Consider the following 14,184-nt stretch of genomic DNA (forward strand, 5'->3'; position numbering starts at 1 on the left):
CAGGATCTAAAAATATAAAAATAAAAGCTAAAGAAAATAGAGGCACTGATGTTACTGTAAAAAGCATTATATATATATATATATATATATATATATATATATATATATATATATATATATATATACACACACACACACAAAATAAAATGATATATACAATATAATAAAAAATTTATACATATATAAACGTGATCAATGCAGCAATCTGCAGCAAATATCAGCTGCTGTCTGATTGAAATTCTTGTCAGACACAAACCAAGACTGTCTTCACTGAACCCCCTAAAGCTTGAAAGGTTCACTGTAAAATGTGATATTGGACTATAAGCCCAAAAGGAAAATACTGAATGGACAAAAAATGAATACCTCACAGAGGAAAACCGTTTTAATATCAGACACCCTTGGGGTTTCACCATCAACTATTATTAACTAAATCTTCTTTAACTAATTAAAGATATGAGGAAGAGCTTTTGAAGAGCTTTATGGGGAAATTAACACCCACCAGAAGCACAGTTCTCACAGATGGCTTTTGACCATCCCATGTAGTCCGCAACACTGACGTAGCATGCGATATTGCCATTTATTCCTGCCTCGGAGCTATAATGATCCAAACAGTGTTCATATCACAGTGGGGTGCAGAAAAGCACTGCTATTTTGGGTGAGTAAGGGAGGCTTGTTCTTAGAGATGGAGAAGCATTAAATTACACTGCAGAAGAGATGCCAGCTTGGCAAAACTCACAAGAGGACTGAGAGGATGCGGCCAGTGAGCCACAGATGCATATAATCCTGTTGATTTCTAGGCAGCACCTCACTCACTACATGCTAATGTGATATAATGCAGCACTAAGAACAGAGTCATAACGACAACGTTTTGTCAGGTGACAGCAGAGCTTCATTTAACTGTTCAGCTGAAGAAAACAAAAGGGTTTTCCAATGCAATATGAAAACAAAAATTACATTATTACAATAAGTACTTATTTTTTGATGTAAGTACATAGTAGTTAAGGCCACCTAATATAAAGTGGGACCCTTAAAAATAACAATCAAAGCAACTTTGCTTGCTGTCCATAATGGAGGAGCTCTAGGTTAATGCCCTGGATTATTCATGAGGCGTTTAAGTCCAAATTTGTATCTCCCTCCCTCGCTTCCTTCCCTCCTTCTCGCTCATTTAAATATACGTCATTGCTTACGTTGCATGAGTGTCCACTGGTTTGGTGGAAGCCTTGCAATGTGCTTAAATGAAATGCATGAAGCCTTTGATCGCTTGGAATCTGCAATGGAGCTAATTTATTATTTAAAGTTTTTGTTCCCTTTTGAATTTGTTTTACACACCATTCTATAGGCGTGTAAGCTTGGGCTGCTGGAGAAAATATTTTTTAAAAATTACGAAAATGATAATACAATAAACAAACTGTGTAAAAAGTGTGCTTTGTTTGCACAACAAAACTATTTAATTTATTTACAAATATTAATTTTCCATGTGGATTCATGGGCTCCGGAGTCGGAGATTAATATTTTGTAAATAAAGTGGTAAGTTTAGTTTAGTTCTTTCAAAGATGAACAAAACTCTTAGGGGTTTGGAATTGAGTAATTAATGACAGAATTTTCATTTTCGAGTGAACTTCCCTTTAAAGTAAAGACTATAGCTAAAGGTATATTTGGAAATTTAAACTCCCCCCTTACACACACACACACACATTTTCAAGGGCATAGAGTCCTAAAACCGCATAAAAGGAAAATATCACAAGGCAAATCGCAACTGAACCGTGAAACAAGTATCTTTGCTTTAATGTGGCATTGTTATGCTACTTGTTAAATGGCAAGTAGCTGCTAGAAGTAAGACAACAAGAGAATGACAAGAATAACACAGATTTTCAAAGCCCCCAGAGGATTTGTACGATATCTAACCTTAACCTCAGATACAACATATTACGGCCCTTACAACACCAGCGTTATCTGCACTGAGCAGACAGAAGGTAGAAGAGAGTGAAGCAGCGGGGAATAAGTCAACCATTCAAGTGCGATCACAAACACCGCAGGCCCTTGTGTTTTCTTCTGTTTGAGATAGATTACACCTTAAAATATACAAACACCATTGCAGCAGATTACTTACTAATACAAATTATCCAGTTTGCCAGCAATATATAGTTCAAAGGAAGCAATAAACGTAACCAGCTATAACAGTCCAGGACCCCTCTCTCTCTATTATTTATTATCTCTATTTTTTTTAAACTCCCTTATAGAGTAATGTAATCCTAATGCAATCCTGAAGCACTGATTAGACCAATTATATTTATAATATGTTCTAATGTGACTCTACAGCCCCATCAACTGGTTAAAGAAAAGACTAGCGAGATATAAGGGCAGTTCACATTTTTATCCATGCTGGTATTGGATCACAAATAGAATGTTCGGCCATTGAAATCTGAGATAATAATAGTAATTATAATATAAGTATAAATTACTGATAGTAGTAATAATAAGTATTAAAAGTGTTAGTAAATTAAGATTATATATATATATATATATATATATATATATATATATATTATATTATATTATATTATATATAAGTATTGTATTTTTTGTATCTTTAGGCAATGACATACAAATAGGCTATGACAGGTCGTGGTATTTTCTCCCAAAAAAATATCGATCTTCAATAATGCCCCTTAACTGCTGTCCCCTTTTAGAGAATAGACATGAGGGCAAGTGAAAACACTTCAAAAAAGAAAGTATGAAAAAGTTATGTAAGTTTAAAGTTGCAGTCTGTAGTTTTTCCTCTTTGTCGCCATCTCTATTCGAAATCTGCAATTGCAGTTATTCACAGAATTATCAACTTTAGGTGAATTTTTCCTCGGCACGGCACAGCGCGGATGAATCCAATGTTTTGAGGAGAATGTGCGTTCTAACTGTCATAGGCTATACCAACAAATTAATGTGGAGTAGAGGTGAACGGATCCCTCTCATAGCTAGCACAAAATAATACATATTTAATAGGGGTGTCCCAGACTAAGGATTTATAGCCTGGATGCCAGCCGAACTCAGTCCTGCCCGCAACATTTGAGCTCGGGCGGTTCGGTCTGGACTTGATCCATAGAGGAATGATTATGCCCGAACAGAAACTGTTCGGACCAATGAAATCATCAGGGCAGGCTTTACACGATGATGGACAAATGAAAACAGTAATGTAATCATGCACGTCATCAAAGGGGCTTGGATTATATTTGTTCAAATCCTAAACGGAGAGCTTGTTTGTATATGCATTCACCTTCACTATTTCTCTCTGAAATGATGATCATGTTGGGTAAGTACTCTGTGCGTGCATGCAGACAGGGTTGCCAAGTTTTTACAACAAAACGCGGTAACTACTAACCCTAAACAATAGCTTCTCGGGGGGGTTCTCCGGGAAAAAAATGGTGTTGGGGGGGGGGGGGGGGGGGAGTGTAAATGCAGTGTTTATTTTTCTTTACACACTGCATACAGCAACAACTTTTAATAAAGCAACTTTTTTCAAAACTGCCTGCCAACTGACAGATTAACTGACAATGGCGTACTTATTTAGGTTTAAATAAAAGGTAATGTGGTGGATAAACATTCGTAAAATATTCGTAAAAGGTAAAAGGCCGATTATGCCTGGCTGCACAGCGGACGCAAAGCATATGCCGTGTCTCAGGTATCTCACACCAGACGCGCACATTATATACGTGCAAGCTCAATTTTGAATCGACTTCCTTTTGTCAGAAGTCGATTCAAAATTGAGCTTGCACGTATATAATGTGCGCAAGCCGATTCAGGGTGTTAGGCACAACGAACACGAAGCGCAGCGTCGCTCCACGTCTTTAAAATATTGAGTACCCCCATATTGCCAAAATGGTATGATCCTCGGTTCATAACACCCGCAAAGATCCAACTGTGAGATCGGTGGTCGAATCAGGCTCCGCATATCGATGCAACAAATCTTCGACTATTTGGGGTCAACCCTAATATTTACCATAATGCACACAGCAAAACGAGAAAGGCACAACAAAGAAAACTCTGTAACTGTATGAAGAGAACAAGTGTGCTATTGTTACAATTGAACCATTGAAATGTTTTAGGCCTACTAGTCCAGACAAAAGGGGCCCAAAAACCCCAGAAAAGTTACAGACTGCAGCTTTAAATTCACTGTAAATGAAATGTATAGTATTAAAGGAGTCATGAACTGCGTAATTTAATTGTTTTAAGATGTTCCCTGGGATGCACTTATAATGTTAGAAGGCTTTTTACCTAAAAAATGGTCATTATTTATAAATTAAAGTCATTTTTCCTACCTTGGTTTTAGCCTTTGCTCTGATTGCTCTGTTTGAAGGGACGTGTCTGCTGTGAGAGTTCAGTGTAAACACCCACTGCTGTTATTGGCTAATGTCTTTCTATTTGAAATAGTATTACTCTCTCGTTTAGTGTTTTTTCTACAGCTCTTGTGGTTAACTAACCGTGAAAAGTGTTGCATTGGGTCTATGGCATTATATACAGATTGTGGCATAAAGGATGCAGACAGTGATGATCATTGTAGCCGACCACAGACTTGTTGAGCTCATGAAAGCAGTGATCTCATCATTTCAACTCAGTTTCTGTACACTAACGAATGCTTTCATCTTCACTAGTAGTACAAATGTGATATAGTTAAGAGATTCACTGAATAAAACGGGAGTCAGTTTGATTGACAGCTCCAACGATTGCAAAGGGAGCTTTCTTTGATCGGTTTCTTTATAGAATTAAATCACTGTTAAATAAGAAACAACATACATTGACGTTTAGTTACTGGTTTGACTGACACAGACAAAGAACATCTGACTACTTGAATTATTACATTTCAGATCAGGCATTAGAATGAACACGGTTACTTACATGTTGCATTACGGTCGAGCCCGGACACTGCACAATAATCTGTAATCTTCAACGGCCTGAATTGCTTGGTCGCTCAATCTGGTTTACTATGTTACTGCTTGAACTGGTGAACAGGGCTAAACAGGCAGTGAAGGAGGTGTAGATCATCTTCTGCAGACCACACTCTGATGTCACAGCCTGACACATTCTGAGATTGAGCTTTTGCTGAGCCTGGTGTCAATAAAAGCTTTTCTTTGACTAACAAGGAAGTTTTCAGCTCTTACTTATTTTTTATCTTATATAAAATATGTATTTTACAAAATAATTGTTACTATAAAAACACTAAAAAAATCAAAGCCATATGTCTAACCAAGTTCAAATCAAATTTGAAGTTGATATCACAAAAATGTATAGTCTGACGTGGTCATACTCAATTCTAGTCAGAATATGAGTCTGAAACTGCTCCATTGGGCTGTGATTATGGGGCGTGTTTCAACCGAACCAGGAAAGACCTCATTTGGATAGACCGATAACCAATCAGAGCAATGAAGCGACAGAGCTCAACTGCACTGTGTTGCCAAGTCCGCGTTTTTTTCCGCGGGTTGTTTTCTATGTCCGTGGGTTGAAGCAACAATTTTAGCAGGCAACCTTGCCAAAATAGCACACATTTTACCCCCGAAACACCATTTTTTTTCTGGAGAATCTCCCCGAGAAGCTATTGTTTAGTGCTAGTAGTTGGCGGATTTTGTTGTAAAAACTTGGCAACCCTGTCTGCACACATGCTGGAATAAACGATCTTAGCCGCTGTTGTAAAAAATAAAAGAATTTAATGATACACAGAGTACTTACCCAACATGAGCATCATTTTTGAGAGAAATAGTGAAGGTGAATGCATATACAAAAAAGCTCTGTGTTTAGGATTCGAACAAATATAATCCAAGCCCCTTTGATGACGTGATGATTACGTTACTGTTGATCATCTGTCCGTCATCGTCTAAAGCCCGCCCTGATGATTTCATTGGTCCGAACAGTTTCTGTTCTGAGATAATTACTCCTCTACTATGCATTGAGGCCAGACCGAACTGCCCGACCTAAACATTTTGTGGGCGGGGCTAAGTTCGGCTGGCATCCAGGCAAAAAAATTTAAGTGCCCATGAGGTTTTGTTTAGATGCTATACCAAAAATAGCCTCAGGGTGTCAGCCACAATCCATGCAATCTCCTGTAACAAATTAATAAATTTATGTCGCTGTATCTGTTCTATCACAAAACAGTCAACAAATACTGAACCTTGAGACTCAGACCTTTCCGATGATATGCGTCCTTTTGCTTTTAATATGCATTTTCAACAAATCCTCAACCATGTCAACCAGCTAGATAACATCAGCTCAGTGACATGAGCATCAAACGATTTGACAAAACAATATTAAAAAAGAATATAATACAAAACTAAATGGATGTTAGATTATAATAGGATATAACTGATGCTGTGACTGATGCTGACTCATTTTGTCTCAACTTTAAACATGAGAAATTAAACGTTTCAACGTTTACTTTTGTAAATTGTCTAACCAGAACTGTTTTCTAAATCAGTTTACCACCATGTCTGAATTGTCACAGTCAACGCATATATGACATATATCTGACAAAATGTTACCTGTTGCTTTAAATGACCTTCAACCTAGTTAAACAAGCATTACTGGAACTTCCTTAGGCTGTTAAATCAAAGCAGGGCATCAAACATTCTTTCATGATCCACCTGAAAATAAGTGGCTATCAGAAACGGGCTTTAGAGAAAATTGCATGAATAGTTTAGTGCAGCTGTTCTATTGACATTCACAACTTTCTGAGCTGCAAAGACAGATACAACAATGAGAAAATAACACCAATCTTTCTTTACACTCTGGGATATGGAATGGAATGGATATGGAAATATGACTATTTTAAAAATCATCAGGGCAGATGTTTTCTTTTTGAGGGAATTGAAGGTCTCCATGCAAGGCAATTCAACAAAAAAAAGATATACTGCAATTGAATGTTTGGAATCATTTAGGAATATGTCTGAATTGTTGACAGGCTTTCGGGCAGAAAGGGATGTTTTCAGATCTTTATATGCTTTGTGTGGATGTTTAAATTCAATCAACCCATCTCCAGCTTCTCTGGCCCGAAAGTCTTTCTTTTTTCTTGCTTGTGCAGCAGAGATGGATGCATGCTGGTAAACTCAGACCCATAATTCCGGTAGCTCAAGCTTTGCCAGAGGCATTCATTCTGCTTTAGTTGTAGTTGTCGGGAGTTGGGCAGGAGTGAACCCAGATATACAGCTGAAAATGGAGCTGCTCCAGGGTTGGCTTCCTGTTCAAAACTGAAATCACAGTCCTTGACTGGACAGCTGACACAGACAAGACAGGGTGGCTATATATGTGACACCACTGATGCAATAGCTTCAATCACTGACCTTTAGGTCCTCAAAGAGACATGAATTGCCCCAGAAGGTTAGACGATCTTCACTGGATGAATGTAAAGCTGCTGCAGGCAGACTGTGTTTGCTCGAACACCTGTGGGAAAATACAAGAGCATTGTTTCTCAGGAATGTATTGTTGTTTTGTTTGTCTTTTCACTATTATGTTTCTTAATGCTTATTTTTTATCCAGCACATATTGGATTAAAAAGTTATCTTCTATTTTTTTCTCAAAGGTTTATAGCTTCCCAAAATGTCTGATGTTATCCACATCTCCCTGTGGTGAGCACTGCTTCAGAATCATGGCATGATCTGAATAAGAATGAATACAAATTTTATCTCTCACATTTCAAAAGAAACAGTTTGAGGATATAAGATAATGCATGTAAATTATTCAGGATAATTTATTTGAAAAAAATAGTACAGCCTATTTTGTCAGACCAGAGACTAATGTGATCTCCATGAAATACCCAAGTAGCATAATCTAATTTCAACTACTGTAGAGTCTCCTGTAAAATGTACAAGATTTAGCGGTGACAGCCATGGTGAATGTTGTATAAAGACACTGTATATTGATGTCAGAATGGCTTTAAATGCATGCTTTCTCCCTGTAAAGCATATTTAATCTCACATTATGCTAAATTTTACATTTTAGTTGTTAAACGTCCTGGAATTAGTCATGTTGACACATATTTTGTGTCGGTTCAGGTTCAAGGCAATGGTTATAATGGTTTTGGCTTGAAAAAAAATTATTTTGTTGTTGTTGTTTTATAGTCCAAAATATTCTGAATGTATCTTCCTCGGAGCAAATTGAATATCATTTCCATAACGTTTATAGACAAATATAATAGATGGCTTTGCAAAATGCAATAGTCAATTTTTTTTCTTGTTTTAAGACAAGAACAACACTGTGGCGAGGTGAAGGAGCAAGAGACATGGGAGGAGTGAGTGAGACCGGGGATGTGAATGCGAAGGAGGCGGGAACCGGCAAACATTCAACAACTTTTATTAAATAAACAAAACTAAATAAACCGTGGGCAGCCCCTCACGGACGACTGCCCGCACACACATAAAGTAAAGTCCAGGCCTGGTGCTCTCTTGTCCTTAAATGCCTCCGAGCTCCCTCATGAGAGGACTCGAGACCAGCGTGGCTCGCAAGTGCCGCTCCTTCGCAATCACGTCCCCGGTCTCACTCGCTCCTCCCATGTCTCTAGCTCGGTCACCTCGCCACAAACACAAAATTATGTATAATTTAAAAAACAAAAAACTATATGAAAGTAAGTCACTTATTTACTGTTAAATCATTATTTGAATGGAGGAACCGTAAACTGTTCCTATTAGTTGACTAGTGTTGTCAAAAATATCGATATTTCGATATATATCGATACTGGAATATCTGAAACGATACGATTCTCCGTTTTTACAGTATCGATATCAGGTGCGCTCTCCTCTCTGACCGTCAGCGAGTTGACACACACCGGCATATTCTCACTCAGCCCGGTTAACCTCTGAGCACGGCGAACGCGCGTTCTGCTGGACTTTTTCCTCATGACAGTGTGTTAGTGTTAGTGTGTGATCGGTCTGAATTTCGCGCGGGATTGCACATAAATTAATTCTACTAATCCCCGCAGATTTCGTGCTCACATCTGAAGCGCGCACACACATAGCCTACCGTAATAAAGCCGCCTCTGACATGATACAAGTGCAAACATTTGCTTCCTTTTCCAGCTTATTATTGGTCAAATACACTCAAAGAATTATCAGTGCACATCTGGAAGAGTATTAACGTAAACACAGTCGCAAACAGTTCAGGAAGAACGAGTAACAGGAACAGTGTTTAGGATCCATGCGTCTGTTAGTCTTAAAGGGACCGCAGTCATTTGTTATTCAAACTACAAAAACACAAACGATCAACTGCTCTTGACTGATCAACTTGTGTAACTTTAATAGTTTCATCTGTACACTATTGAATTTTTTACAAAGAACATTATCCAATGTTGTTTTAAATGTAATTACTATGCATTTTTTTAATTTAGTTCCTTATCTGAATGTTAGACCTACCTGAAAAAATAAAGCAGTCTGTTTAATTTGTATCTTCTATTCTATTGCATTTATTTGTGCTATTGTTTGTAATCTGTTTATTTGTTCTTATTTTATTACTGTTTACTCGTCTTTTTAAATTCAATTTACCATTCGAAATCAAGCTTTCTTGTGCTGTGTGTAAGCTATTGCAACACAATTACCCCGTTGTAAAAAATACATTGAGATAGCAAAAATTTGTGAGATAATTTTAATAATAATTGATCAATTGATCAATAATTGTTCAAATCAAAACGATGCCCAACCCTAAGGAACATGCTGGCCACATGAATTTTTAGTAAAAAATAACAATGAATAATAACAAGTTCTGTTGTCATATTAAGCATATTATCTTATTTATTTATTTATTTACTGTGGTATCGATTTAGTATCGATATATCGATATTTTAGTCTGATATCGTATCGAAGTCATAATTTTGGTATCGTGACAACACTATAGTTGACATGAACTTAACCTTCCAAATCCCACTTTTAAGCTTATATTTAATTGCTAACTGGCCCCCAAATAGACAATACCTTCTATGCCTCAAACTACCAGCATTTTTTAAAATAATTAACATTTTGTTGGCATATAGTATGATTGGCATTATTTTAAAAGTTTCTCTTTAGACCCAAATTAATACACACATTCCCTTGTGAGGGCAGTTCAGTTCCCAAAGCTTTGTTCATCAACATTTGAGATCCTCTGATGACAGATCTGTCATTGCTAAATATTTATTCCTATGCCAAATATTGAAATTTGATTGCAATTTTCCCCATTCATCAGGTGACTGCTGTGTTAGTTAGTGCCACCTCACCTGGAGTTTTACTCTGTGTGTGTTTTGACTTCATGAAATTAAAAAAAAATATTTTCAAGTCTGGAACATTAATAACACATTCTGCCATCTGCTTGACTTTTATATAACCTGATTCCAATACAGTTACTCAATGCACTTGCACTCTTATGACATTGGTAAGATTTCAGAGCCATTTGCCTTCATTAATTGAATACTGTACATATGTAATATTTTCGTTTTTTACTCAAATACCCCTAAGAACATTCAAGATAAATAAGACCGAATTTTAATTAATCATCCGAATTGTTTCACCATTTAAGACTTATAACAATTGAACATGGTTTCTGTTAATTGGAATAAAACTAGAATAAAATAAATGATAAATATTAGATTAAAAAGATTAAACTTTAATGAAAATACTAAAATTAGAATTACTAAAATTAACTAAATTAACTAAAACTAAAATAAAGCTAAATAAAATCTAATTTACAAAAGTATTTAACAAAATTACTAAAACTTGAAGGGTTAGTCACCCAAAAATGAAAATTCTGTAATGAATTCCTCACCTAATCGTTCGACACCCGTAAGACCTTTGTTAATCTTCGGAACACAAATTAAGATATTTTTGTTGAAATCCGATGGCTCGGCCGCCATGGCCACATGTTTCCTCTATCAAGACACTATAAGACATCGTTACAAAGTCCATGTCAGTCCATGTCACTACACTGTGGTTCTACAATCATTTTATGAAGCGCCTTTTTGACAACAACAACTAAATAATAACTTATATAGTAATGGAAGATTTCAAAACACTTCTTCCTTAATCAGCATATCGATTCAGATGGCGTGTTAAACCCGGTCAAACTGCTGAAATCACGTGACTTTGGCGATCCGAACCGCTGATTCGATACACTGAGTCATTAAAGGGTTAGTTCACCTAAAAATAAAATGTATGTCAATAACGGTGTTGCACGCTGAGAATATGTCGAATAGGCCTATGTTACAATGTTTTTGTTGTTGTTGTTGCCGTTGTTGTTTTTTTCTGAACCAGATGTGAATTTTAGTTTTGTAAGGGGACTATATCAAAACTGCATCTTAGTTTTGTGTTAAATTAGATTGACTTTGCTGTCGAGGTCAGAGGCGAGCAGAAGAGTGACATCACCAGTGCATGTCCTGAAGCAAAAAAAAAGCAAGCGAATGTGCATGTAGTCAAGTGTCAAGTGTGTGTGCAGAGAAATTCTCGCGTGCAAAATACTCAGAGACAAATAAAGTTGTGAAAAGAAGACGAGGTCCTGTCATTTCAGGGGTGCAACAATGACTCACCCTAATGTAGTTCCACACCCGTAAGACCTCCATTCATCTTCAGAACACAGTTTCAGATATTTTATATTAGTCCAAGAGCTTTTCTGTTCCTTCAATGAAAGTGTAAGCACGCTATACTGTCCATGTCCAGAAAGGTATTAAAAACATCATTAAAGTGGTCCATATGTGACATAAGCATTGAAATGCATTTTGGTCCAAAAATAACAAAAACTATATTCAGCATTGTCTTCTCTTCCACATTTGTTTTCAATCCTCAAACAAAGACTCAAACAGTTCTGAATCAGCTTATTGATTCATGATTTGGATCACGTGTCAAACTGCCAAAAATGAAAATTGAAACCCAAAAATGAAAATTCACTACAGTGGCTCTACAATCATTTCTATGAAGTAACGAGAATAGTTTTTGTTGCCAAAAAAAAACAGCAACTAAATAACGAAATTAAGTGATGGGCCGATTTCAAAACAAAGCTTCGAACGGTTATGAATCAGCATATCGATTCAGGATTTGGATCGTCAATGTTACATTTGCATGCGATCCAAATCATGAATCAATATGCTGATTCATATTTAGTTTTTTTGCACACAAAAACTATTCTCTTTGCTTCATAAACTTATTGTAGAGCCACTGCATGAGATGGACTTTGTAACAACATCTTTAGTGCCTTTTATGGGTCTTGAGAGAGGAAATGACATTGGTGTCAATGGAGACCTTTCTGAGCCATCGGATTTCAACAAAAATATCTTCATTTGTGTTCTGAATGAACGGAGGTCTTACGGGTTACATTGAAGTAATTAATAACAGAATTTTCATTTTTGGGTGAACTAACCATTTAGCCAGGCAGTGCATATCACATGCATCTTTAGGATGTAATGCACAGATCAATTGCTGTGTCATTCTTTATGGCACAGTGATCCAATAAGTGTGTTTCTGAACGGATTCTACTCAAGTGGGATACTTTCTGCATGGTGCATGTTGCTAAGTGTTCTCCATTCAGAAGTGGTCTCCAGTGTGTCAAGGGCATTCTCCTCACAAACCTAAACATTTTCTTTTGACTGAGTGTCCAAACTCCAAACATGCTGGATGTTAATAATGATCTAGCACATTGCTTATTTTCTGTATTATAAGTTTCTTTTTACTTGTTTGTTTGGTGTTGGTAACCCTATACATTACATTATTACAATAAAGAAATTGATGTGTGGCTCTGTAATACGATTTTGCTTTTGTCACTTTAAGTTAGCACTACTAGATCTGTCTCTGCTTTCTGAGCATTCAATAACCCTTTCTCTTTTATAAGGCATTATTGTATGAGGGCAAATCCATGAATAAAATATGGTATAAAACTGTATATTCCTTCTATGAATAATGTAACAGCAAATTCAATATCTTTGCATTCTTTCCCTGGTTAGAGCAACACTTTGTCAAGACCTGTATTGTATGTACCACTGCTGTCATGTTTCACATATAAGAGGGCAGGCCACATAATTGTGCCCCTTTTCATCCTATTTTTGTGCTGTTTTCTGTGCTAAGGTTCCTGCAGGAGTTACTGTAAGATATACTATGTGTTATTTAACCAGGTGACTAAATCCCATGTGATGAACAATGTGGGACTCACTATAACAATGTGGGTCTTTACTGTATATTGGAGATTTGCTATTTGCTATTGTAGCTTGTAGCAAGTGCCCATCGACTTCAGCAGCCTTGGTTCCAGAAGAATGTTTTCCATTATTTTTTCATATAGTGTTTGTTAAAGAGTCATAAGCCATTAACCCATCAGACCAATCAGCAAGGTGAATCACAACATTAAATACTTTGAACTATAAAAGTATTTGAAAAGCAGACAACCTTGCATATATTCTATTGTATCTATTCACAATTTTATGATAAACATAAAAAATAAATATTTTTAATTACTTTGAATTAATTTGTTATTTAAAAATCTATATTTTTTTATCTATTTGGTCTACAACCTTTCTGAAAGTTTCTGTTGATTCTACAAATTGGCATTAAACAGGGGATAAAAATAATTTTCTTTATATCTCCTTCCAAAAAACAAACAAAAAAACGTTATTGAGATGTACAGGTCCTTCTCAAAAATATTGCATATTGTGATAAATATTATTTTCCATAATGTAATGATAAAAATTAAAATGTCATATATTTTAGATTCATTGCACACCAACTGAAATATTTCAGGTCTTTTATTGTTTTAATACTGATGATTTTGGCATACAGCTCATGAAAACCCAAAATTCCTATCTCAAAAAATTAGCATATCATGAAAAGGTTCTCTAAACGAGCTATTAACCTAATCATCTGAATCTGAAGGAAAAAGTGTGGCAAAAAACGCTGCACAACGAGAAGAGGTGACCGGACCCTGAGGAAGATTGTGGAGAAGGACCGATTCCAGACCTTGAAAAGCTCATAAGCTCATGAAACATAAGCTCATGAAAATGATTTGGCAGGCCAATTGAGCACAGTAATACCATGGTCAGTAAAACATTTACCAGTGGTTTTGGCACTGTGAGCAGGTGCCAGGTAATGCTGAAAAACCAAATCTTCATCTCCATAAAGCTTTTCAGCAGATGGAAGCATGAAGTGCTCCAAAATCTCCTGATAGCTAGCTGCATTGACCCTGCCCTTGATAAAACACAGTGGACCAACA

General features: G+C 36.4%; 1 long non-coding RNA gene across 1 annotated transcript; it reads right to left on the reverse strand.

Annotated features, from left to right (window-relative positions):
- Positions 1-7,053: 7,053 nt before the first annotated feature.
- On the reverse strand, positions 7,054-10,928 carry LOC137092903 (uncharacterized). The gene is made up of 3 exons (XR_010908354.1): positions 10,765-10,928; positions 7,320-7,419; positions 7,054-7,226 (listed from the first exon to the last, which is right to left on the reverse strand). It is a non-coding gene; the product is annotated as an uncharacterized lncRNA (long non-coding RNA).
- Between the last annotated feature and the right edge of the window lie 3,256 nt (positions 10,929-14,184).

Source organism: Pseudorasbora parva, chromosome 11, assembly GCF_024679245.1.
Source record: "Pseudorasbora parva isolate DD20220531a chromosome 11, ASM2467924v1, whole genome shotgun sequence".
NCBI lineage: Eukaryota > Metazoa > Chordata > Actinopteri > Cypriniformes > Gobionidae > Pseudorasbora > Pseudorasbora parva.